At 42.2% G+C, this 26,349-nt stretch overlaps 1 long non-coding RNA gene across 1 annotated transcript in view; it reads right to left on the bottom strand.

Moving 5' to 3' along the window:
* Positions 1-1,740: 1,740 nt before the first annotated feature.
* Positions 1,741-26,349, bottom strand: part of LOC148149124 (uncharacterized) — a 37,447-nt gene continuing 12,838 nt past the window's right edge. The window contains exons 2-3 of the long non-coding RNA XR_015758027.1: positions 17,470-17,519; positions 1,741-5,902 (exon numbers count right to left, since the gene is read on the bottom strand). This is a non-coding gene — a long non-coding RNA (uncharacterized LOC148149124). The remainder of the gene's footprint in view (positions 5,903-17,469; positions 17,520-26,349) is intronic.

Raw genomic sequence — 26,349 nt, 5'->3', positions numbered from 1 at the left:
TTAAACCTATGCCCTCGAATTCTGGGCTCTCCGACTCTAGGGAAATGACTTTGTCTATTTATCCTATCCATGCCCCTCATAATTTTGTAAATCTACTGTAACATGCCTCACCATAAAAGATTTACTAATACATAGTGAAAATCATCATGCTTGCCCAATCCAGTTTCCTCTCTTACTCTTCTGTAAGCATAGACCCGACTTTGTTATGAGCAGGCAGGTCTTTCCTGCTTCACTCGGAAGGGGAACATGATGCAGCAGCAGTCCAAATTATTTTTGTGGAGCCCAAGGATAATTTAATCTTTTTTAAAATGTAATTTCAACTTATCTTTTGAGAGCTTCATCAACTCAATCCACTAATAAAACAATTCAGAATACGCACAGTACATAATCCAATCAGATCTATCCTAAAATGATTTAGAACCTACATAGAAATTTAGAAGATAGGAGCATGAGGAAACCATTCAGCCCTTCGAGCCTGCTCCATCATTCATCACAGTCATAGCTGATTATCCAACTCAATGGGCGGCATGGTGGCTCAGTGGTTACCACTGCTGCCTCACAGCGATAGGGATCCAAGTTTGATTCTAGCCTCAGGTGACCGTCTGTGGAATTTGCACATTCTCCCTGTGTCAGTGTGGGTTTCCTCTGGGCACCCCTGTTTCCTCCCATGGTCCAAAGGTGTGCAGGTTAGGTGAATCAGCCATGCTAAAGTGCCCATAGTGTTAGGTGTATTAATCAGAGAGAAATGGGTCTGGGTGGGTTACTATTCAGAGGATCAGTGTGGACTTGTTGGGCTGAAGGGCCTGTTTCCACACAGTAGGGAATCTAATCTAATCCTGTTTTCTCCCCATAACCTTTGATCCCATTCGCCCCAAGTGCAATATCTAGCTGCTTCTTGAATACATTCAATATTTAGACATCAACTACTCCCTGTGGTAATGAATTTTTCAGGCTCACCATTCTTTGGGTGAAGAAATGTCTCCTCATCTCCATCCTAAATGGTTTACCCCAAATCCTCAGACTGTGACCCCTGGTTCTGGACACACCTACGATCAGGGATATTATCCCTGCATCTACCCTGCCTAGTCCTGTTCCATTTTATAAGTCTCTATGAGATCCTCCCCTCATTCATCTGAACTCCAGCGAAAACAATCCTAACCTCATCAATCTCTCCTCATAGGTCAGTCCCGCAATCCCCAAAATCAGCCTGGTAAACCTTCACCACAATCCCTGACAGCAAGAGCATCCTTCCTCAGAAAAGGAGACCAAAACTGCACACAGTATTCTCGGTGTGACCTCACCAAGACCCTGTATAATTGCAACAACACATCCCTACCTCATAATGAAGGCCAACATACCATTTGCCTTCTTTACCACCTGCTGCATCTGCAAGCTTACATTTAGCAATTGGGTGCACAAGGACACCCAGGTCCTGCTGCATTTTCCCTTGCCCAATTTACAGCTATTCAGGTAGTAAGTTGCCTTCTTGCTTTTGCTTCCAAAATGAATAACCTCGCAAATTATACTGCATCTGCCATTGATTTGCCCACTCATCCAACCTGTCCAGATCATGCTGAAGGATCTCTGCATCTCACCACAGTTTACCATAAAATCACAGTCTCCATTGGAAAAGGAACCTTTGATCTGAAGTTGACAGACATTTCATCAGCAGTGGGATAGGTACCTTTGAAAGTGGCAATACATCGATTGTCACACTAATGAGCCAATACGTCTATAACCATTTTGATTTTATTTGCCACTCAATAAACACAAATTTTGACAAGCTTAAAGCCACCTACATACTTTTAAAATAACTTAGACCTACCTTACTTTTAGAAATGAATGTTTAGCTATGTCAAACACAATCTGTGCAAACTGACAAACAACCAACACATATTAATTGAAGGAAACAAGGACAGAACTTCATGTTGATACAAGGTATTGACTCTGAAAACTATTTGGAAAGAATCTACAGATGACTTTTAATCAACAATTTACCTGCATGTACTTGCCATCTGCCATTAGCTTCTTTCGAGTCTATGAAGCGGTAATCCAGGAAGAAGTAATATTTAAAATTATTTTATGGTCTTGCACACAGTGGTGATTATTTCAAACTTGGGGTGTAGCCAGCTTTGTAGCTATAGCTGACTTACATTTCCAGGTCTTTATTTTCACACCTTTTCAAAATACAATAATTCCCTCAATTTACAAATTTCACCACCTTTAAAATATTTGCCTGCAGGTTGAGATCAACATTTTCAAAAGCTTTAACACTTACTAGGACCATCATAATTACACAAATTATCTTTGGGGCTAAGTGCTTTAGCCCAAAAATACAACCTTTTACGAACAATAAGCATATTATTTGGACTGATTTGACCTATTGACTGTGCATTTTAAGTCTTTGGTCTCTATTTTATCTTGACCTTAATATTCAATCACAAAGATTAGAAAGATTTATCACAATAATTTATATTTCAAGAATAATTCACTTAATGTAGACAAAGGTTTCCAGTTACTCTGACTGATTGATATTTTTAATATTTTACACCTTACATTTTAAAATATCTTGATCTGATCAACATATAAAAATCATTATAGGTTGACCTTGATTCCAGCATGCAATTGGCATTAGTTAAAAGGTTCAATACCTAGATTATATGTCATGTTGTTCGAAGCACACATATCCCTCTGCTTTATTTCACTTAAATGGTGACACGCCTATATCATAAAGATGATACTTAAAATGGAAAAGGATCTATTGTTCTCTGCAATTATATATGACAGGCTAATATAAACATGGCCACAAAAAATCAGGACGAACAACATTTTTACTTTGATTAATAGGAGATGCTCATAAAATACCATCTTGTTCATGGTTTTTAATGCAGGGTTATTTTCATTATGCTGGTAATTGAAATTGGCTCCTCCCTTGTATGGTCTCATATCCATTACAGCTATTTGACATTTTATAAACTGCCATGCATATGGGTTTAGTATAGTCTCCTCTGTTTTAATAAAAACAAGTACCTATACTATAGTGATGTCTAAAAAGACCATGTATAAATGGAAGAATGCTACCTTGATTCATTCGTGCCCAATTATATCCTAAGATCTCCATCCACAGAAGCCACACCATTGAGGGTTTCCAAAATAAATGTGGAAACAGGTTAATAATGGAGTCAATTACAAGGAACAATATAATGTTGTCTAAAATGTTAAAAAAAACATGAGGAGTCCAGACAGAGTAAATGGAAAGAAACTATTGCCAGTGGTGGGAGGCAAATGTAGGAGGAGGGTGATATGAGTTAATCTTGTAGAGAGCTGCCATGGATGGGCCAAATAGCCTTCTTCTGTGCTGGATGTATTTTATTATTCTATCTTAGCAATTGCTAGTGCATGATATTAGATCCAAAATGAAAATGCTGCTTCACGAAGAGAAAAAAGGATGGAAACTCAAGTGCATTCAAGTATTGCAAGTGTAGCAAGATGTTCTGTTCACAGCACAGGATGCAAATGGATTTTCAAATTGCAGGAGCATGGAGAACTTTGCAGAGCTACGGTATGTGGTGCATATATGTAAAAGCACATGTATGGCACAGGTTTTGTTACTTTTGAATGTGACTGACTTGAACTCCAGTTGCCCTTCTCTGACTTACAAACTAAATAGCTATTTTCTTTTACACTCCTAAGGGAGCCATAAAATATTTTTAATAAACAAAAGAACAATGAGTGCTGGAAGCCAGAAACAAAACAGAAATTGTCGGAAAATCTCAGCAGGTCTAGCAGCAACAATGGAGAGAAATTGGCGTTAAATGTTTCGGGTACAGTTCTGAAGGGTCACTGGACGTTGGTATCTAAAACATCTGATTTGGCTTCTGATTTCTCTCTGCAGACGCTGCCACAATTGCTGAGATTTCCTAGTAATTTCTGCTTTTGTTTTTGTGCATAAAGTATTTAACTGAGGGCAAGCCGTCCTCTTTGGAACTGATTACTTCTGGAAAATGTCTATTAAGGGACATTAGTTGCAAGGGCTTCAAGAGAATTCATGCACTCCTCAGGATCTAAAAGGGTACGATGAGTAGAATTCCTATGACAACACAGAAGTTCCCAGAAGCCTCTTTACTATAGCAAAGCACAGCCCTTTTCAATTGATTAGAATTCTGGTGAAACCAGGGTCTGGCCCACATTCTGGCTTTTCCAGCAAGCAATGTTACGAATGGATCCCCTGTGCTCTTGCTCAGAGTTTTAAAGGTTTCAGGCCCTTTGAATTCTGTTTATTGCATGTTAAATTCCATTTATATTAAATGCTGCTCTCGGTTGTTTACCAATACGGCCAATTCTCATTCAGTAAATTTGTCCATTTTTCAATGAAAAGCATGACTAGCCACAATTATGCCTATTTGCCTCTCATTTTTTTTAAAAAAGAAGTTTTTTTATACATAGTAAGATGGTATACAATGTGTAACAGGTTGAAGTTCGATACAGTGCTGGGCAAACTTATGAAGCAGTCTGTGCAGTAGTCATTTTAAATTAACATGTTGTGACTCACCTCCAGGGAAGATGGGACTTGAACCCAGACCTTCTGACCCAGAGGTTGTGATACTACTACTGCAATATAAGACTCCATGGAATCTGTTTCTAACTTTACCTAACCTGAATCAGGTCACTACTCTTGTTAAAATGGTGGTGCAGTACTTAGCACTTTTTTCCCCAAAGAAACCACAACTTGAGCAGCATCATGGCTCAGTGGTTAGCACTGCTGCCTCACAGCACCAGGGACTCAAATTCAATTCCAGCCTTGGGCAACTGCCTGTGTGGAGTTGCACATTCTCCCAATGTCTGTGTGGGTTTCTTCCGGATGCTCTGGGTTCCTCCCACAGTCCAAAGATATGCAGGTTATGTTGATTGGCCATGCTAAATTACCCTTAGTGTGTAGGCTAGTGGATTAGCCTTCGGAAACGCAAAGTTATAGGGTAGGGAGGGATGGTTTGTGAGGGATGCACTTCGGAGGGTTGATGGGCCAAATGCCTTCCTTCCTCGCTGTCGGGATTCTATGATTCATTTAGACCTGGATCGCACTGAGCAGCTGATGATTCAAGCAGTGATGCTCTTTTTGAAAGCAAGTTGGGGTCCTATCACACACATATATATTGTGAATTATGGAAGTCTACTTGAATTCTGCTACCAATTCTAAGCAATATAGAACAATTTGGAAGTTAATCAGGAAAAGAATCTGTAATGCTAGAAATAGACAACAAACCTGGTCACCATTGGTAAACAAAGAAGACAGGTTAATGCTTCAGGCATAATCATCCATCAGAATGATCTGATTAAGGATCCTAACCAGCTGACATGACTAGCCTCCTGAAAAATAGCAGATTTTTTTCTATTTATATTTTCAATACAGCTTTGAAGAAACACAGTGATAACAAATACTAAGCAAACACAAGTTGTACAGGTTTTCATTTCCAGCAGGTTTTACAAAAGATGCATGCACAAACACTGCTCTCAGTGCAGTTTAGAAGCTGCTCCCACTGCATGACCTTAATCACTTGCCTGCAAGTGGTACGTGGCATGTGGAAGGGGAAAAACAAATTTGAACAAAAATAGGATAGAATAACCAAGGTTTACAATTTTACATAGGGTGGCAACAGACATTTTATAGAATCACTAACATAAGATCTTCCACATAACTCATTTTTTCCATTCCATCTAATACATTTGTATCACTTCATGTTTTTTTTCTGAAGCTGAGCCTTCTTTTTCTTTGACATTATAGAAAATGACTCATCATTAGTTAATGAGATCTGCTCCACCTACAGTAGATTATTAGCAGCATCGTAGTTCCTTAAGATCCAACTTTATTTTCAACTTTTGTGCAGGAACTTTGTCATACCACCTAAAATGAAATGACAAAAGGTCATGTTAACTCCATAGCACCTCTCTCCATTTGTTTATCTTAAATGATTAATATTTTGCATGATCAATAGCAATTGCTATTTTCCTATGGCATTTGGTGGGCACAGTATATTTATATCTTCAAACACTGGTGAACCACAGAGCCACATACAGCAGTGCTATGCATCCAATTTTCTCATCACTACCAGTCTGTTAGTAGGCGATGCACAAGTTTGGCGGTGCAAATGAATTTCTTAACTTATGTAAAACGAAACTATAAATTTGAAAACTAATAAAATGGACATGTGAAATGACTAGAGAAAAACAAATGCAGCATTTTCATTTGACATCTGATTTTTGAAGACAAAAGTTCTTTTTGTCTCAAGAAATCATTTCACCCATTCCACATACCTGTACTAGGAGGGGAAATAGCATAATTAGAAAAGGTGAGTTATTATTGAGAAATGCAAGAAATTTTTAACATTGTTGGAAGAAAACTTGACAAGTGTAAATAGGATTGCAATAGAACTACAGCTCAAACCATATTTTAAGCAGCAATAACCTACTTAGAATATTTTAGACATTCAAAGAGTTATATTATTAGAGATTGGTTCCAGCATAAATGCCTTGATCATTTTCACAAAGCAACTGCATGTGCTCGATATTGGTGTAACACCAACACTGTTGCTGGCATTGGAACCAGAAGTGGCACAAATACTGACACAAACTGAAATACTCTCACAAATACTATCGCAAACTCAAGCTGCTGTAAACATAAGGCCTCTCACAAAGACAGGCATTGGCACAAACACAGACGCAAATGCAAACACAAACACAACCCTACCATAACCTAACAACAGTAGAATTCTAGAATTCAACAGTCTGCTGCATGAAAGAACAACATGTGCTGGTAACATGTGTACACCATTACAAAGTACTAGTAACCAGATGCACATTGAAAAAATGCAACAAGCCTAGATGCAGCTGGTCTGCTACTTTGACAAGAAAGCAACAGAGGGCTTCCTGTTTGAACATCCTTGAATATTGTTTTACATAAGTCCAAATTTGATCAGAAAGTCAGAGAGTGAGGTCTGTATCTTGCAAAAACACCACCCTTTATTCCCAATTCCTCCACCTCATCTGTTCCCAGGAGGACCAATTCCACCACAGAACACACCAAATGGCCTCCTTCATCAAAGACTGCAATTTCCCCTCCCACATAGTCAATGATGCCCTCCAGTGCATCTCATCCACTTCCTGCACCTCTGCTGTCAAACCCCATTCCTCCAACCACAACAAGGACAGAACCCCTCTGGTTCTCACCTTCCACCCCACCAACCTCCGGATACATCGCATTATTCTCTGCCATTTTACCACCTACAAATGGACCCCAAAACCAGAGATATATTTCCCTCCCCACGCCTATCCATTTTCCATAAAGATCATTCCCTCTACAGCTCTCTTGTCAGGTCCACACCCGCCCAAACCCACCCTCCCCTCCCGGCACCTTCCCCTGCCACAGCAGAAATTGTAAAACCTGCACCCATATCTCCCCTCTCACCTCCATCCAAGGCCCCAGATGAGCCTTCCATATCCATCAGAGTTTTATCTGCACTTCCACACATCATTTTCTGTATCCGTTGCTTCCGATGCGGTCTCCTCTACATTGGGGAGACAGAATGCCTACTCGCAGAGCGCTTCAGAAAGCATCTCTGGAACACCCGCATCAACCAACCCTACTGCCGAAGGCCAAACATTTCAAGACCCCTCCTTCAATTCCTTCGTCTCCACCACCTGTAAAAACGCCATCCCGTATTCCCAATTCCTTCGTCTCCGCCATTCGTCCACTTTACCAACACCTTCCACCCCGACCTCAAATTTACCTGGACTGTCTCAGACTCCTCCCTCTCCTTCCTAAACCTCTCCATTTCTATCTCGGACGACCGAATCAACACGGACATTTACTATAAACCCACCAACTCCCACAGCTACCTAGACTACACCTCCTCCCACCCTGCCCCCTGTAAAAACGCCATCCCATATTCCCAATTCCTTCGTCTCTGCCGCATCTGCTCCCAGGAGGACCAATTCCAATACCGAACAACCCAGATAGCCTCCTTCTTCAAAGACCGCAATTTCCCCCAGACGTGATCGACGATGCTCTCCACCATATCTCCTCCACTTCCCGATCCTCCACCCTTGAGCCCCGCCCCTCCAATCGCCACTAGGACAGAACCCCACTGGTCCTCACCTACCACCCCACCAACCTCCATATACATCACATCATCCGTCGTCATTTCCGCCACCTCCAAACGGACCCCACCACCAGGGATATATTTCTCTCCCCTCCCCTATCAACGTTCCGAAAAGACCACTCCCTCCGTGACTCTCTTGTCAGGTCCATGCCCCCCCACCAACCCAACCTCCACTCCCGGCACCTTCCCCTGCAACCGCAAGAAATGCAAAACTTGCGCCCACACCTCCCCCCCTTACTTCCCTCCAACGCCCCAAGGGATCCTTCCATATCTGCCACAAATTCACTTGCACCTCCACACATACTATTTACTGCCTCTGCTGTGGCCTCCTCTATATTGGGGAGACAGGCCGTCTACTTGCAGAACGTTTCAGAGAACACCTCTGGGACACCTGGACCAACCAACCCAACCACCCCGTGGTTCAACACTTCAACTCCCCCTCCCACTCCACCAAGGACATGCAAGTCCTTGGACTCCTCCATCGCCAGACCATAGCAACACGAAGGCTGGAGGATGAGCACCTCATCTTCCACCTAGGAACCCTCTAACCACAAGGGATGAACTCAGATTTCTCCAGTTTCCTCATTTCTCCTCCCCCCACCTTGTCTCAGTCCCAACCCTCGAACTCAGTACCACCTTCTTAACCTGCAATCTTCTTCCTGACCTCTCCGCCTCTACCCCCACTCCGGCCTATCACCCTCACTTTAACCTCCTTCCACCTATCGCATTTCCAATGCCCGTCCCCCAAGTCCCTCCTCCCTACCTTTTATCTTAGCCTGCTTGGCACACTTTCCTCATTCCTGAAGAAGGGCTCATGCCCAAAACGTCAATTCGCCTGCTCCTTGGATGCTGCCTGACCTGCTGCGTTTTTCCAGCAACACATTTTCAGCTCTGATCTCCAGCATCTGCAGTCCTCACTTTCTCCCTTCCCACTCCGCCAAGGACATGCAGGCTCTGGGTCTCCTCTATCCACACCCTATCCACCTGATGCTTGGAGGAAGAACACCTCATCTTCTGCCTTGGGACCCTTCAACCATATGGTATGAATGTGTATTTCATCAGTTTCCTCATTTCTCCACCCCCCATTTATCCCAGTTCCAACTCAGCACTGTCCTCATAACCTGTCTATCTTCCTTCCCACCTATATGCCCCACCCTACTCTCCAACATATCACCATTACCCCCACCTTTGTCTACCTATCGCACTCTCAGTTACCTTACCCCCAGACCCACCTCTTTCTTATTTATCTGTCCACTCCCCTCAGCTCACAAGCATCATTCCTGATGAAGAGCCGATGCCCGAAACGTCAATCCTCCTGCTCCTCAGATGCTGCTTGACCTGCTGTACTTTTCCAGCACCCCACTCTCGACTCAGTATCAAATCTGTTCATTTCATGGGTTGGGGGATTTGAGCTAAAGGGAGAGATTGAATAGGCTAAGGCTGTTTTCCCTGGAGCGTCGGAGGCTGAAGGGTGACCTCATAGAGGTTTATAAAATCATGAGGGGCATGGATAGAATAAATAAACAAGGTCATTTTCTTGGGGTAGGGTAGTCCAGAACTAGAGGGTATAAGTTTAGGGTGAGAGGGGAAGGATATAAAAGCGTCCTAAGGGGCAACGTTTTCACGCAGAGAGTGGTGTGTGTATGGAATGAGCTGCCAGAGGAAGTGGTGGAGGCTGGTATAATTGCAACATTCAAAAGGCATCTGGATGGGTATATGAATAGGAAGTGTTTGGAGGATTGTGGGCCAAGTGCTGGCAAATGGGACTAGATTGGGTTGGGATAGCTAGTCAGCATGAATGAGTTGGACCGAAGGGTCTGTTTTCATGCTATACATCTCTATGGCTCTATGTATTCATTCCAGTTATTTGGCATTTACAGAGAAGATGGATCAGATAATGTTACCTAATTCATTACAAACTTTTCAGAATAGAAACACTGCATTGTGGATATTCACTAAATTTCTTATTCCAAATCCTAACCCATTTACCTGTGACTCCCAACTCACAGTACCTAACCCTACTCTCCACACCCTCCAAAAGCATAATCATGTTTTGTTTCATAACTTATAATCACACAAAGTTCCAACATTTACCTGGTCAGAATATCAGAAGAATATACATAGTTCTCAATGTCACATGAACAGTTAAGGATCAAAGTACTTTGTGTGATGTGAGCAAGAGAATTTAGTTCACTAGAAGTTACAACTAAACTATTTAACAACTGCAGTGAAAGCAGCAGGGTTTGTTATAAAACAACTCAGTTTCTGAGGAGAAAGGCATTTCTATTCAGTTAATAAAAATGTTCAGTCATCAGATAAAGTTAAGTGCTGCACTGTAGGACTCTTCACTAATCATTAACCATTTCCTTTGCATTATTTCAGGAACCATTATTCTTCCTTTCTTCACAGCCTACTTTCCTCATCTGGAGTCATTTATCTGTTTGTGAACTGTCTATTTGTGACTATAAGAGATTGAGTTTGTTCTATTGTTTGCTCAATTTTATTTTCACAAGAAGTTTCAAAGTGAAGTGTAAACACTGTTATCTTTGGCATTGGGATTTACCCCTCCTATGAAAAGACCAGACTTTTCCTCTTCTGTAATGTAGGGCCTTTCATTCATAGATAAACTCTGTAAAATTGCTTGGGGAAGAAAAACTCATTATTTTTAATTTAACCACACCAAAATTAAAGAATAATATGATGCAATTGTATATATATATTGCCATGACAATTGTAGCTATATGCAATTGCAACAAAGCCGGCACCATGCAAAAACTTGGAAATTATTTGATTTGGCTTCAGTTTCCATAATATTTTGCTTTTATATTGACTGAATGTAAAAACATTAAAATGTCTTTTTTTCTTACTCTTAAACAGACTAATGCCTAAAAAAAGGTGACGGTGGAATTTACTGTGATGAATTAGACTGTGACATAAGGAGATAAGCACTCTTGAACCTGCTCCACCAATCAGTGTGATCATGATCTGATGTGGACTGAGCTTCATTCTTCTGTCTATCCCTCATAGCCCTTGACTCATTTGTGGATCAAAAAGCTGTCCAACTGAGCCTTGAATATATTCAACAACACAGCCACCACTACCCACTGCGGGGAGAGAATTGCAAACACTAAAAGCATCTGAGAGAAGGAAGTTCTCCTCACCCTAAATAGGAAACCCCTTAATTTGAAATTATACCCCTCGTTCTTTGATTCTCTGACTAAATGAAATATCCTCCCAGCTTCAGCCTGTCAATTCCCTTCTTAATTTAAAATGTTTCAGTAAGATTACCGCGCATCCTTCCAAACTGCAATGAGTACCAGACCATTCTGTTCAATCTCTCCTCGTAAGACAATCTCTTCATTCCAGAAATCGGACCTGTTAATCATCTTTGAATTGTTTCCAATCTAAGTAATTCAAAGTGAGGGAACCGTGGCTTACTAAAGACGCTGAAGCTCATGTCAAGAGGAAGAAGGAGGCTTACATAAAGATGAGACGTGAAGAATCAGTTAGGGTACTTGAGTATTGCAATTTGCCAGGAAGGACTGAAAGAGAGAGCTGAGAAGATTGGGAGGTAGGATCAAGGAAAACTCTAAAGCTTTCTGCAGCTATCTCAGGGAGAAAAAAATGACTAGTGTAAGATTAGGACCTGTCAAGGACAGTAGTGGAAAGTTGTGCTTGGAGTCTGAAGAGATAGGAGAGGCGCTAAATGAATTTTTTTTTGTCAGTATTCACACTGGAAAAAGACAATGTTGCTGAGGAGAATACTGAGATACAGGCTATTGAACTAGATGGAATTGAGGTTCATAAGGAGGAGGTGTTAGCAATTCTGACAGTGTGAAAATACACAAGTCCCCTGGGCCAGATCGGATTTATCCTAGGATTCTCTCAGAAGCTAGAGAAGAGATTGCAGAGACTTTGGCTTTGATCTTTATGTCGTCGTTGTCTACAGAAATAGTGCCAGAAGACTGGAGGATAGCAAATGTTGTTCCCTTGTTCAAGAGGGACAACCCTGGTAATTACAGACCAATTAGCCTTATTTCAGTTGTGGGTAAAGTGTTGGAAAGGATTATGAGAGATAAGATTTATAATCATCGAGAATGAAACAACTTGATTAGGGATAGTCAACATGGTTTTATGAAGGGTAGGTTGTGCCTCACAAACCTTATTGAGTTCTTTGAGGTAGTATGAGGGTAAAGCAGTTGATGTGGTGAATATGTATTTCAGTAAAGTGTTTGATAAAGTTCCCCACAGTAGGCTACTGCACAAAATACAAAGGCATGGAATTGAGGGTGATTTAGCAGTTTGGATCAGAAATTGGTTCATTGAAAGAATACAAAGGGTGGTGGTAGATGGGAAATATTCACCCTGGAGATCAGTTACTAGTTGTGTCCCACAAGGATCTGTTTTGGGGCCACGGCTGTTTGTCGTTTTTATATGTACACCTGCAGCTGATATCAAATGTATAGTTGCCAGCCAATCATAACAATTTGGCTGCAAATACTTGATGAATTTAAAACAGTGTGATGTCATGGTGGGGTCCCTACCTCTGAGCTGTAAGGCCCCAGGTTCAAGCCCCACCTACTCCAGAGCAGTGTAATAACATCTCTGAACATGTTGATTAGGGGGGAAAATAAGCTGTATACACCAAATCTTATAATGTGACAAGGAAAAACAGAAAATACTCAGGAAGTCAGGCAGTACCTGTGGTAAAAGAAATAGATTTAGCATTTCAGATTGGTGACCTTTCATCAGGACTGGAAGGATGGAATAGGTTTTAGCAAAGTTGGGAGAAATTGAAGTTCTAAATTGGAGGAAGGCCAATTTTGACGGTACTTGGCCAGGACTTTCGAAAGCTGACTGGGGGCAGACGTTTTCAAGTAAAGGGACAGCTGGAAAATAGGAAGCCTTCAGAAATGAGATAACGAGAGTCCAGAGAAAGTATATTTCTGTGAGGGTGAAGGAAAGGCTGGTAGGTATAGGGAATGCTGGATGACTAAAGAAATTGAGGGTTTGGTTAAAATAAAAAGGAAGCATATGTCAGGTATAAACAGGATAGATCAAGTGAATCCTTAGAAGATTATAAAGGCAGTAGGAGTATACTTAAGAGAGAAATCAGGAGGGCAAAAAGGGGACATGAGATATCTTTTGCAAACAGAATTAAGGAGAATCCAAAGGGTTTTTACAAATACATTAAGGACAAAAGGGTAGCTAGGGAGAGAATAGGACCCCTCAAAAATCAGCAAGGCGACCTTTGTATGGAGTCACAGGAAATGGGGGCAATACTAAATGAGTATTTTGCATCAGTATTTATTGTGGAAAAGGATATGGAAGATAATGAATGTAGGGAAATAAATGGTGACATCTTGCAAAATGTCCATATTACAGAGGAGGAAGTGCTGGATGGCTTGAAACACATAAAAGTGGATAAATCCCCACGGCCTGATCAGGTTTACACTAGAACTCTGTGGGAAGCTAGAGAGGTGATTGTTGGACCTCTTGCTGAGATATTTGTATCATCGATAGTCACAGGTGAGGTGCCGGAAGACTGGAGGTTGGAAAACATGGTGCCACTGTTTAAGAAAGTTGGTAGGGACCAGCCAGGGAACTGTAGACCACTGAGTCTGATGTCGGTGGTGGGCAAGGTGTTGGAGGGAATCCTGAGGGATAGGATGAATATGTATTTGGAAAGGCAAGCACTGATCAGGGATAGTCAATATGGCTTTGTGCATGGGACATCATGTCTCACAAACTTGATTGAGTTTTTTGAAGAAGTAACAAAGAGGATTGATGAGGGCAGTGCGGTAGATGTGATCTATATGGATTTCAACAAGGTTCGACAAGGTTCCCATGGGAGACTGGTTAGCAAGGTTAGATCTCTTGGAATACAGAGAGAACTCATTATTTGAATACAGAACTGGCTCAAAGGTAGGAGACAGAGAGTGGTGGTGGAGGGTTGTTTTTCAGACTGGAGGCCTGTGACCAGTGGAGTGCCACAAGGATCGGTGCTGGATCCACTACTTTACATCAATTATATAAATGATTTGGATGTGAGTATAAGAGGTATAGTTAGTAAGTTTGCAGATGACACCAAAATTGGAGGTGTAGTGGACAGCGAAGAGGGTTACCTCAGATTACAACAGAATCTTGATCAGATGGGCCAATGGACTGAGAAGTGGCAGATGGTGTTTAATTCAGATAAATGTGAGGTGCTGCATTTTGGGAAAGCAAATCTTAGCAGGACTTATACACTTAATGGTAAGGTCCTAGAGAGTGTGTCTGCACAAAGAGACCTTGGTGTGCAGATTCATAGCTCCTTGAAAGTAAAGGGTAGGTAGGTAGGAAGTGAAGAAGGCGTTTGGTATGCTTTCCTTTATTGGTCAGAGTATTGAGTACAGGAGTTGGGAGGTCATGTTGCAGCTGTACAAGACATTGGTTAGGCCACTTTTCGAAAATTTTGTGCAATTCTGGGTCTCCTTCCTATTGGAAAGATATTGTGAAACTTGAAAGGGTTCAGAAAAGATTTACAAGGATGTTATCTGATTTGGAGGATTTGAGCTATGGAGAGAGATTGAATTGGCTGGCGCTGTTTTCCCTGGAGCATCGGAGTCTGAGCGGTGACGTTATAGAGGTTTATAAAATCATGAGGTGCGTGGATAGGATAAATAGATAAAGTCTTTTCCCTGGGGTGGGTGAGTCCAGAACTAGAGGGCATAGGTTTAGGGTGAGAGGAGAAAGATATAAAAGAGACCTAAGGAGCAACTTTTTCACGCAGAGGTTTTCATATTTACTTAATCTATCTACATCTCTTTGCAGACTTGCTACGTTCTCCAAACAACTTGCATTCCTATTTATTTTTGTATCATCAGCAAATTTACTTGGAATGCAGCTAAACCTCATATCCAAATCATTAATTTGGATTATAAATAACTGAAGGCTCTGCACGGATTCTTGTGGCACTCCACTTACACTCCACTTTGTTCTGATGCTTAATTGAATTTTGTTTTGAAATCCAAATATATTGCATCTATTTATTCCCCTTAATTCACTCCATTTGCTAAATTCTCAAAAACTCTAACAAATTTATCAAACGTTATCTCCCTTTCTCAAAACTATGTTGACTCTGCCTGTTGTTCTGATGATTTTCTAAACATCCTGCTACTTTAAAAATGGATGGTGGAATTTTTCCCAGAGACAGATATTAGGTTGACTGGTTTTATGCTTCAGGATTAGAGTGGTGCTGGAAAAGCACAGCAAGTCAGGCAGCATCTTAAATTATAAAGCTTATTGTCTAATGATCTAAAAATGAGGCTGAGCAGTCAACCTTCTCATTAACCCTCCTACCCACCATCCCTTGACCCATTGTTCCTACAGAGAGAAAGTGAGGACTGCAGATGCTGGAGAGTCAGATTCGAAGGTGTAGTGCTGGAGAAAAGCACAGCAGGTCAGGCAGCATCCAAGGAACTCATGCCGGAAATGTCAACTCTTCTGCTCCTTGGATGCTGCCTGACCTGCTGTGCTTTACCAGCGCCTCACTTTTCGACCACTAAAGTACAATCTTCAGGTCCTTCTGTCCCAAGAGCTCACCAGCTACCCAATTTGAGGGCCAAATCTTCTGAAACTATGTTCTGTTTTTGAGAAAGTTAGTTGTTCTTATCTCTTTAATGATAGATTTCCAAACAAAGCGGAAATGCTGTTGGCATGTTTGGGTTTTTGATTTCCTGAATCATTTCTATGAAGAAAATGGCTATTGTATTTAGTGGTGCGATTAAAGCAAAACCAATTGGCAAACTGTAAGAAAAACCATATACTGCAGTCAGTAACAATGTTGTCCTCAAATAGAGATAATGAAATGTATGATGTGTGAATTCACCTCAGTTGAGTCAGATCTGGAAAGATGAATGGCACGAGATATTCAAGTATATCCTGATGTACAACTAACTCCATTCCTCATATATTTTCCTTCGTCTACTCTGCACATCACTCCTCATGCCAGTTTACCTTGCATTGTACCCATCCTTCTCTGTCTAGGCACTTACTCACAACCCTATCAGGCCATCATACGCAACTGAAATTCAGTATCATCTTAAAAAGTGACCCTCACAAGTATTGTACTTAATACACTGCTTTACTTTCACTCATAGGCTGGATTTTCCCAGCTCTATTTGCACAGGGATAACTGGGAAAGTTCAGGGAACTTCATTGGCGTGTTCTGCTTATGCATGAGATCTTCCCCAAGAATGAGCTGGGAATCAGAATGGCTGCCTGCTCCAAAGATGTGGGCAGAAAGTGAGGTCTGCAGATGCTGGAGATCAGAGATGGAAATGTGTTGCTGGAAAAGCGCAGCAGGTCAGGCAGCATCTAGGGAACAGGAGAATCGACGTTTTGGGCATTAGCCCTTCTTCAGGAATCATTCCTGAAGAAGGGCTTTTCCAGCAACACATTTCCACCAAAGATGTGGGCAACCAACTTGTCCAATTAGGTCATCAAGTATGGATCATTTTGATACAGCAATGGCATTATACAGATATCGAAGTGGTCTTTCAGCCTGTGAGGAAGCAACCAGCTCAATTGAGATAAGGAAATCCAGCCGAAAGGTCTCTTCTTTTCCTCCTTGCTGGAGGAAGGAATACAAGACATCAGAGATAGGCCAAGAATTGAAGGTAGTCCTCCAGCTATCCGCATACTGACAGCAATAGAGAAGGAGGCTAAGTGTCAATAAGTGTCCCCATTGGTGATGTCAAACAGGAAAAATGGGAATCTTCAGCCACACACGGTCACAGGGCATGTATCACTCAGTCATGTTGACTGGATGCCAGCAACCAGTGTAAAAGATTCCTGTGCACAATGATGACAGTTTTAAATCATGCCCTTCTGCTCCTACATGATCAGCAAACATCCTGCAGGAGAAAGACGAAGATTCCTCAACAGAGATCACTCACTTTGAGGATGTAGAATTGCAGGACTTGTAGACACTATCAAACAGTTCAGATACAGATGTTTTAGCTCAGCAAGATTGTGAGTTGTGTTCTTAAACTTCATCATGGTATTTAATGCCCTTCTCTGAGGTCAGTTTACAGGGAAAAACAATTTAATTGGGTGAGTTGGTGCTGGGTGGGAACCATCAAACAATTAGCATCAATTTGAGTCTAAATTAATTACGGCTGGTTGGGTTGTGCAGGCATTTTGGCTTATCCTTGTAATGAGGCTGGCGTATTTCTGAATACATGTTCACTTTTTTTTGATTGACACATACTTGTATGGAACTTACTGATAAATTTTATGCCATACAGATCAAGCAAAATGCATGTCATACCTGAAATATCTTTGGAACCCTTCTGAGGGCAAAAGCAAATTGCTGGAAATCTGGAAAACAAACAGAAAGTAGTCAACAGGTCAGGCGGCATCTGTGGACAGGTAAAGGTTAACATAATAATAATGTGTGATAATGACTCTTCATCAGAACTGAGGACACATCAGAAGATAATAGATATTGACGGGAGAGGAAGAATCAAATGGAAGGTCAGTGCAAAAGATATCGAGCGGAAGAGGTCAACTGACTAAAGATTTTGTGGTGAGGGTTAAGAAACAAAAAGATGTGTCCAGATGTGATATCAGTTATCTGAATGAAAAGTAAATGAATAAAAGAAATAAGACAAATGGAAGTGAGTCATAGACTCATAGAGATGTACAGCATGGAAACAGACCCTTTGGTCCAACCCGGCTATGCCAACCAGATATCCCAATCCAATTTAGTCCTACCTGCCAGCACCCGGCCCATATCCCTCCAAACCCTTCCTATTCATATACCCATCCAAATGCCTCTTAAATGTTGCAATTGTACTAGCCTCCACCACATCCTCTGGCAGCTCATTCCATACACATACCACACTCTGCATGAAAAAGTTGCCCCTTAGGTCTCTTTTATATCTTTCCCTTCTCACCCTAAACCTAAGCCCTCTAGTTCTGGACTCCACGACCCCAGGGAAAAGACTTTGCCTATTTATCCTATCCATGTCCCTCATAATTTTGTAAACCTCTATAAGGTCACCCCTTATTTTTCAACGCTCCAGGGAAAACAGACCCAGCCTGTTCAGCCTCTCCCTGTAGCTCAGATCCTCCAACCCTGACAACATCCTTGTAAATCTTTTCTGAACCCTTTCAAGTTTCACAATATCTTTCCGATCGGAAGGAGACCAGAATTGCATGCAATATTCCAACAGTGGCCTAACCAATGTCCTGTACAGCCGCAATATGACCTCCCAAATTCCTGTACTCAATACTCTGACCAATAAAGGAAAGCATACCAAACACCTTCTTCACTATCCTATCTACCTGCGACTCCACTTTCAAGGTGCTATGAACCTGCATTCCAAGGTCTCTTTGTTCAGCAACACTCCCTTGGGCCTGACCATTAAGTGTATAACTTCTACTAAGGTTTGCTTTCCCAACATGCAGCACCTCACATTTATCTGAATTAAACTCCATCTGCCATTTCTCAGCTCATTGGCTCATCTGGTCCAGATCATGTTGTAATCTGAGGTAATCCTCTTCGCTGTTCACTAACCTCCAATTTTGGTGTCATCTACAAACTTACTAACTGTACCTCTTATGCTCGCATCAAAATCATTTATATAAATGACAAAAAGTAGAGGATCCAGTACTGATCCTTGTGGCACTCCACTGGTTACAGGCCTCCAGTCTGAAAAACAACCCTCCGCCACCACTCTCTGTCTCTACCTTTGAGCCAGTTCTGTATCCAAATGGCTAGTTCTCCCTGTATTCCATGAGATCTAACCTTGCTAATCAGTCTCCCGTGGGGAATGTTATGATTTAATATTATTGAACTCAATGTTGAGTTCAGAAGGCTGTAGAGTGTTGAGTCAAAAGATGAGGTTCCTTGCCTCAAGTTTGCTTTGTGCTACACTGGAGTACTGTAGCAAGCCACGGACAGAACGTTCAGAGTGAAAGCAAATCTCCTACATTAGGATTCTCCACCAACTTTGACTATACCTTTAACTTGCAGGGATTGAGCTGGGTCCTCAGATTAGAAGGCAGGTTATCCAAAAGCCTTGCCTTCATTTATATTGTAATCTCCCAAAACAGCGCAGAGAGCAAGCTGCCGAATGCTGCTCTAATCAACTATACCATCCAGTATGAATTAAGGATTATGTACAAGCCTAGAGTGATACCAGTGCCTATGAGTGATGTCCACACTGACTGTAGGTTCTTTGTAGCAATGAGAGTATAACTGGCACCATTACAGTGTTGCCTGGTCACCTACTCATCATTCTTGCCTGTTTAACTTGATGTTTACAGCTAAGATCCTGTGAACACTGCAATCTGTGCAAATCTCTAATCAGGTAAAACCTGGATACTATAATCATTTCAAGCACAAATGATTTGTGATTTCTCCCAACCAACCTACCTCTTGATCTGTTTAATTTGATAATCCCTGAGCCAAGCCAGGGGGCTTCAACTCACCCAACGATTGCCAGAGATAATCGTTCTGCTTTAAAGTAAATCACCAGCCCTTAATTACCAGTCATAAACTTTGAAAATTCAGACAAATAATGGATACTTCATTGCAATTAGAATGCTAAAATATTTAAAAGGGCATGATCATGGTTTTGGGGCATTTTCAAGCAGACTGGATCCCTGGAGCAGTTTGGCTCAATAACTTCAGAGCTGACATCTCAGAAAAATGGCAACATTATGTTGCAAATGATGTTATATGGAATATTTTGTGTTGTTTCTCTGATCAATAACCTAACAAGGTCATTTCAAAGTTACCTTACTGGGTTAAAAATAATAATCCTAAAAAGGTGATGTTATTTACCTTCAATATTGTCAAATTTCAATGGCTTTTCATATTTCAAAATGGTAAGTGTACTCATGGTATCATAACCTAATCTCATACTTTTGTCTGATGTTATTGGAGGAGCTCAAAACACCATTAAATGTGTTTATGACCAGTCTCCAAATGCGGGTCTCCAATTTGTTACAGTTCCAGATGGTATAATTTCACATTAGAGCTCCTGGGTGAACAGGAGTGAACTGTCTCCCTGTCTTTATTCACTGATCCCCACGGTTATTGTAATAAGATCATTTAAAAGGATCCCTTTCCTTGTGGAGAACTTTCTCCCAGTGGGGAAAGAAACCTTCCTTTTGTTTACCTACAGTGCACGGATGATTAATGGCTGTTTTCAAAATGTAACCTTTACAACACTCTGCTCCAGACCACTAACACAGATAGATTAGGGCTTGTAACCCCATTATGTGCTCATTCCTTGAAGGGCAAAACACAAATGTGCACAGGAGGCGTCCAGCCTCACCTATCATTTCTGTTTTAGTTTGTCTGTTGACGGTTTCCTGACTCCATACAGTTATTCCAAGAGTCCACTCCACCAGATAGACAGTCATTCACTTCATATGTGGAGTCATCTTTTGGCTGTAACAGTCTCTTTTAAAATTAGATGTTGGAGTTACAGATTTGATATATCCCAAAGTATTTTGGGAATCTTATCCATCATCATGGGGGCTTTCAAGACTAGGGGGTATATTTTTAAGGTTAAAGAAGAAAATTTTAAAAAAAATGAAGGGCGTTTTGTTTTTAAAATACAGAGTGGTTCATGTGTGGAATGAACATCCAGACAAAGTGATAAATGTTGATACAGTTACAACATTTAAAAGACATTTAGATAAGTACATGAATACAAAGTGTTTGGGGGGATATGGGCAAAAGAGAGGCAGGTGGGACTGGATTAGTTTGGGATTATGGTCAGCATGGACTGGGGATCAAAGGTCTGTATTGTGCTGTATGACTCTATGATGTTTCCCCCACATGGAGGGTTTTTCTCATTACAAAGGCAAAAAATTAACTATATAAGACAACAAGCACACTCAAGCATATACATTTATGTTCCTAGCCTCAGTCATTATTATCGTTTCAGTCCTAACAGGCCTCTTTAAGGTCTGGGCAGAGCATTTGCAATCACATTCAATTTTCTGGCAATTACCAGATTGCCAGCAGTATAGGTGGTGTTCCCCCATTCAGACATACATCTCAAAATGTTTGCACCAAGAATAAACTAAGACTTCCTTCCATTCTTTGAAGTGCCATTTCCAATCTTTGGATAAATATCCAATTGGTCTCACTATTCCAGATTCCTGAGGGAAGACAGCCCCTACCCAATCTCACTCACGACAATGGCTACTTTAAATTTTGGTTGCAGTTTGGAGCTGCATGCACACGTTCACTGTTTAAAATGGCCTTCTCCCTTTCAAAAGCTGTTTGACATTTTTCAGTCCATTATATCTTTGCTTTTTTCTAAAGTAGGTCTGTCAACCCTAAAGTTTGGGACAAATATTTGGTAGAAATTTCAGATCACCAAGAACCTCACAATTTGCTGGAATGGGTAACTGTTCTACTGCCCAGCCTCACCCTTATATCCTCATAATTTTATTCAGTTTCAGTGCTCCATCACAGGTGATGATCTTTATGATCCTCACCTTTAATATTAGCTTCAATCCTTTATGATCCCCATTGCCCCTATAGCTATTACTCTCTCCTCTGCAACCCCAGTTTGGTCCCTCTATTTCCCTAATCCTTCTTATGCCCCTGATAGCCACATTCTTTACACTGCATGTAAATCCCTGGTTTTCCTTTCCAACTACAATCTTCCTGTTTCTTTTTTTTTTGCTAATCCCCCTTTTGGATATATCCCTGTTTTAGGTGATCCCCTTTTAAGTTGTTCCCTCTGTCAAGATGAGGCCCACTCTCCTGCCTTAATCAGATTTGCTGAAATCAGGCAATATGGCTTGCTCCAGCCTGGGCTAGAAAATGGCTCAGTTTGCCTTCAGCCCTAACTCTGGAAATGTTTAACAATAGAACATAGAACAGTAAAGCTCAGTACAGGCCCTTCGGCCCACAATGTTGTGCTGAGCATTTATCTTAATCGAAGATCAACCTGACCTACACATCCCTCAATTTACTGCCATTCATGTGCTTGTCCAGCAGTCGCTTAAATGTCCCTAATGTCTCTGACTCTACCATCACCGCTGGCAGTACATTCCACGCACCCACCACTCTCTGCGTAAAGAACCTACTTCTGACATCTCCCCATACCTTCCTCCAATCAACTTAAAATTATGACCCCTTGTGACAGCCATTTTGCCCTGGAGAAATGTCTCTGGCTATCTACACCATCAATCCTCTCATTATCTTATACACCTTTATCAAGTCATCTCCCTTCCTTCTTCTGTCCAGTGTGAAAAGCCCTAGCTCACTCAAACCCTCTTTTTTAAGACAAACTCTCCAATCCAGGCAGCATCCTGGTAAATCTCCTCTGCACTCACTGTAAAGCATCCACATCCTTCCTATAATGAGGCAACCAAAACTGAACACAATAATCCCTGTGTGGTCTAACCAGGATTTTACAGAGCTGCAGCAAAATCTCATGGCTCTTAATCTCAATCCCCCTGTTAATGAAAGCCAAAACACCATACATGTTCTTAACAACCCCATCAACATGGGTAGCAACTTTGAGGGATCTATGTACATGGACCCCAAGATCCCGTTGTTCCTCCACACTGCCAAGAATCCAGTTTTTCACCCTGTATTCAACATTCAAGTTTGACCTTCCAAAATGAATCACTTCGCATTTATCCAGGTTGAACTCCATCTACGACTTTTCAGCGCAGCTCTGCAACCTGTCAATAGGAAGGCAGACTGCCAGTGACTAAGAGTTCTTGTGTATCAGTTGATAGGGAGAGCTTAATACTGTAAGTGATTGTACAAAGAAATGAATTGCTTATGAAGGAACCAAGTAACAAAAGATGTTTGTACTCAAAAAAGCTCACAGGAATTAATATTTACCAGGTAATGTTCCCTAAATATAGTCAGGCTTGTGAACATAACATGTTTCCATTTTTGGCTCCTGTGAAGGTAATTCCAATGAGTTGGGGTGAAAATGACGATTCCAGGAATATAGGAGAAGAAGTAGACTATTCAGCCCCTTGAGCCCACTCCACTATTCTAATCATGGCTGATCATCTACCTCAACATCACATCAATCAGTTGAGGCTGTCAGTGTAGCCATCTCTTTGAATAATCTATGGTGAAGGTCATGGGTCCCAGAGTTCTGTCAACTTCTGTCTCACTAATTTCTCCAATGCTACTTTTTCACAAATACTAAGTTCTTTCAATTCCATATTCTCGTGGATCCTTGGATCTTAATTATTCCAGGGAATCTTCTTGTGTCTTCCTCTGTACAGACAGGCACATTGCTTTTTTGCAGCATAGATGGGAGTTGCACACTGGGACTCTGCAGAAGCCCTGGCATAACAGACTCAAAAAAAAAAGGAATGGGAAGGCAGGAACAATAGTAGGCTATTCTGCTGCCAAGTTTGCTCCCTCATTAAGTAGCTGAACACTTCAATGTCTTTTACTCACACTATCCCCATAATCCTTTATGATCAAAACTGCACACAGAACTCCAGGCATTTAGTTACATTGGCGATTTTGGAGGGTTCCACTTCTGTTGTATTAATATTCAGGAAAAAAGTTAGAAGTTTAAAAATCTAGTCCAGGTCCTGGGAACTATTAAACTGATATTCAAAAAGGACAATTTGTGCGAAGAGTGGATTCACTCGTTGTCTTGTAACCTTTAAAGAGGTAAACTTGTAATTCCAAGGCATTTAAGCTTATGGGCCAAGTGCAGGATTAATGGATTAGAATAGTTAGGTGGTTATTTTGACTTGGGCAGACTTAATGTGCTAAAGGGTCTTTTTGTGTAATGTAGACCTCTATGATTCCAGAAACCAGGATCAAACCCAAACAGGATGTTTGAAGCTTATTAAGTGCAAAGGAAATGGATTCAAAACAATTTTACACTGGGAGCTGAAGGAAAGGATATATGCACTGTGTTGCTCTTTGATATAGTTTGATAGTTTATCAAGAATGGGGCTGTGTCAAAAATTGGAAAACAAATGTGTACCTTTATTCAAAAGTGAAGGAAAAATCTGAAAACTCTATAGATAATTGGGTCCAATTCAGAGAGACAAAGCATCTAAATGATGTGATTAATTAAATGAAGATTGAGATCATAAAAGAGTTTCAGGAGAGATGCAAAGAGGCTTCAGGAAACTAAATCATTTCTGACAATGCTGATCCACCTCCTGGAACTGGAATAGCATTGGCAACATATTCGTTATCAGCCTCGAGATACCACCCACGCCCTCCACCTCCTCCAAGACTTCCGTTTCCCCGGCCCCCAACATCTCATCTTCACCATGGATATCCAATCCCTCTACATCTCCATCTGCCATGACCAGGGCCTCCAAGCCCTCCGTTTTTTCCTCTCCCGACATCCCCAACAGTACCCTTCCACGACACTCTCATTCGTTTGGCCAAACTGGTCCTCACCCTTAACAATTTCTCCTTCGAATCCTCCCACTTCCTCCAGACCAAAGGGGTAGCCATGGGCACATGTATGGGCCCCAGCTATGCCTGTCTCTTTGTTGGCTACGTAGAACAGTCGATCTTGCTTAATTACACAGGCACCACTCCCCACCTCTTCCTCCGCTACATTGATGACTGCATTGGCGCCACCTCTTGCTCCCGCGAGGAGGTTGAGCAATTCATCAACTTCACCAACACATTCCACCCTGACCTTGAATTTACCTAGACCATCTCTGACACCTCCCTCCCCTTCCTGGACCTCTCCATCTCCATTAATGATGACCGACTTGATACAGACATTTTTTACAAACCCACTGACTCCCACAGCTACCTGGATTACACCTCTTCCCACCCTACCTCTTGCAAAAATGCCATCCCGTATTCCCAATTCCTCCGCCTCCGCCGTATATGCTCCCAGGAGGACCAGTTCCACCACAGAACACACCAGATGGCCTCCTTCTTTAGAGACTGCAATTTCCCTTCCCACGTGGTTAAAGATGCCCTCCAATGCATCTCGTCCACATCCCGCACCTCCGCCCTCAGACCCCACCCCTCCATTCGTAACAAGGACAGAATGTCCCTGGTGCTCACCTTCCACCCTACCAACCTTCGCATAAACCAAATCATGATTAGATTAGATTAGATTAGATTACTTACAGTGTGGAAACAGGCCCTTCGGCCCAACAAGTCCACACCGCCCCGCCGAAGCACAACCCACCCATACCCCTACATTTACCCCTTTTACTTAACACTACGGGCAATTTAGCATGGCCAATTCACCTGACCAGCACATCTTTGGACTGTGGGAGGTAACCGGAGCACCCGGAGGAAACCCACGCAGACACGGGGAGAATGTGCAAACTCCACACAGTCAGTCACCTGAGGCGGGAATTGAACCCGGGTCTCTGGCGCTGTGAGGCAGCAGTGCTAACCACTGTGCCACCGTGCCGCCCACAACTGCCAACATTTCCGCCACCTCCAAAAAGACCCCATCACCAGGGATATATTTCCCTCCCCACCCCTTTCTGCCTTCCGCAAAGACCGTTCCTTCTGTGACTACCTGGTCAGGTCCATGTCCCCCTACAACGCACCCTCCCATCCTGGCACCTTCCCTTGCCACCACAGGAATTGCAAAACCTGCACCCACACCTCCTCCCTCACCTCCATCCAAGGCCCACATCCATCAAAGTTTTACCTGCACATCCACCAATATCATTTATTGTATCCGTTGCTCCCGATGCGGTCTCCTCTACATTGGGGAGACTGGACGCCTCCTAGCAGAGCGCTTTAGGGAACATCTCTGGGACACCCACACCATTCAACCACACCGCCCTGTGGCCCAACATTTCAACTCCCCCTCCCACTCTGCCGGGGACATGGAGGTCCTGGGCCTCCTTCACCGCCGCTCCCTCACCACCAGACGCCTGGAGGAAGAATGCCCCATCTTCCACCTTGGAATACTTCAACCCCAGGGCATCAATGTGGACTTCAACAGTTTCCTCATTTCCCCTTCCCCCACCTCACCCTAGTTCCAAACCTCCAGCTCAGCACTGTCCCCATGACTTGTCCTACCTGCCTATCTTCTTTTCCACCTATCTACTCCACCCTCCTCCATGACTATCACCTTCATCCCCTCCCCCACTCACCTATTGTACTCTATGCTACTTTCTCCCCACCCCCACCCTCCTCTAGCTTATCTCTCCACCCTTCAGTCTCTCTGCCTGTATTCCTGAT

Source organism: Chiloscyllium plagiosum, unplaced genomic scaffold, assembly GCF_037043375.1.
Source record: "Chiloscyllium plagiosum isolate Xiang-an unplaced genomic scaffold, Cpla_swu_hap1 HiC_scaffold_9, whole genome shotgun sequence".
NCBI lineage: Eukaryota > Metazoa > Chordata > Chondrichthyes > Orectolobiformes > Hemiscylliidae > Chiloscyllium > Chiloscyllium plagiosum.
Note: the sequence above shows the minus strand (reverse complement) of the source record. Positions and strands in the feature narration are given on the sequence as shown.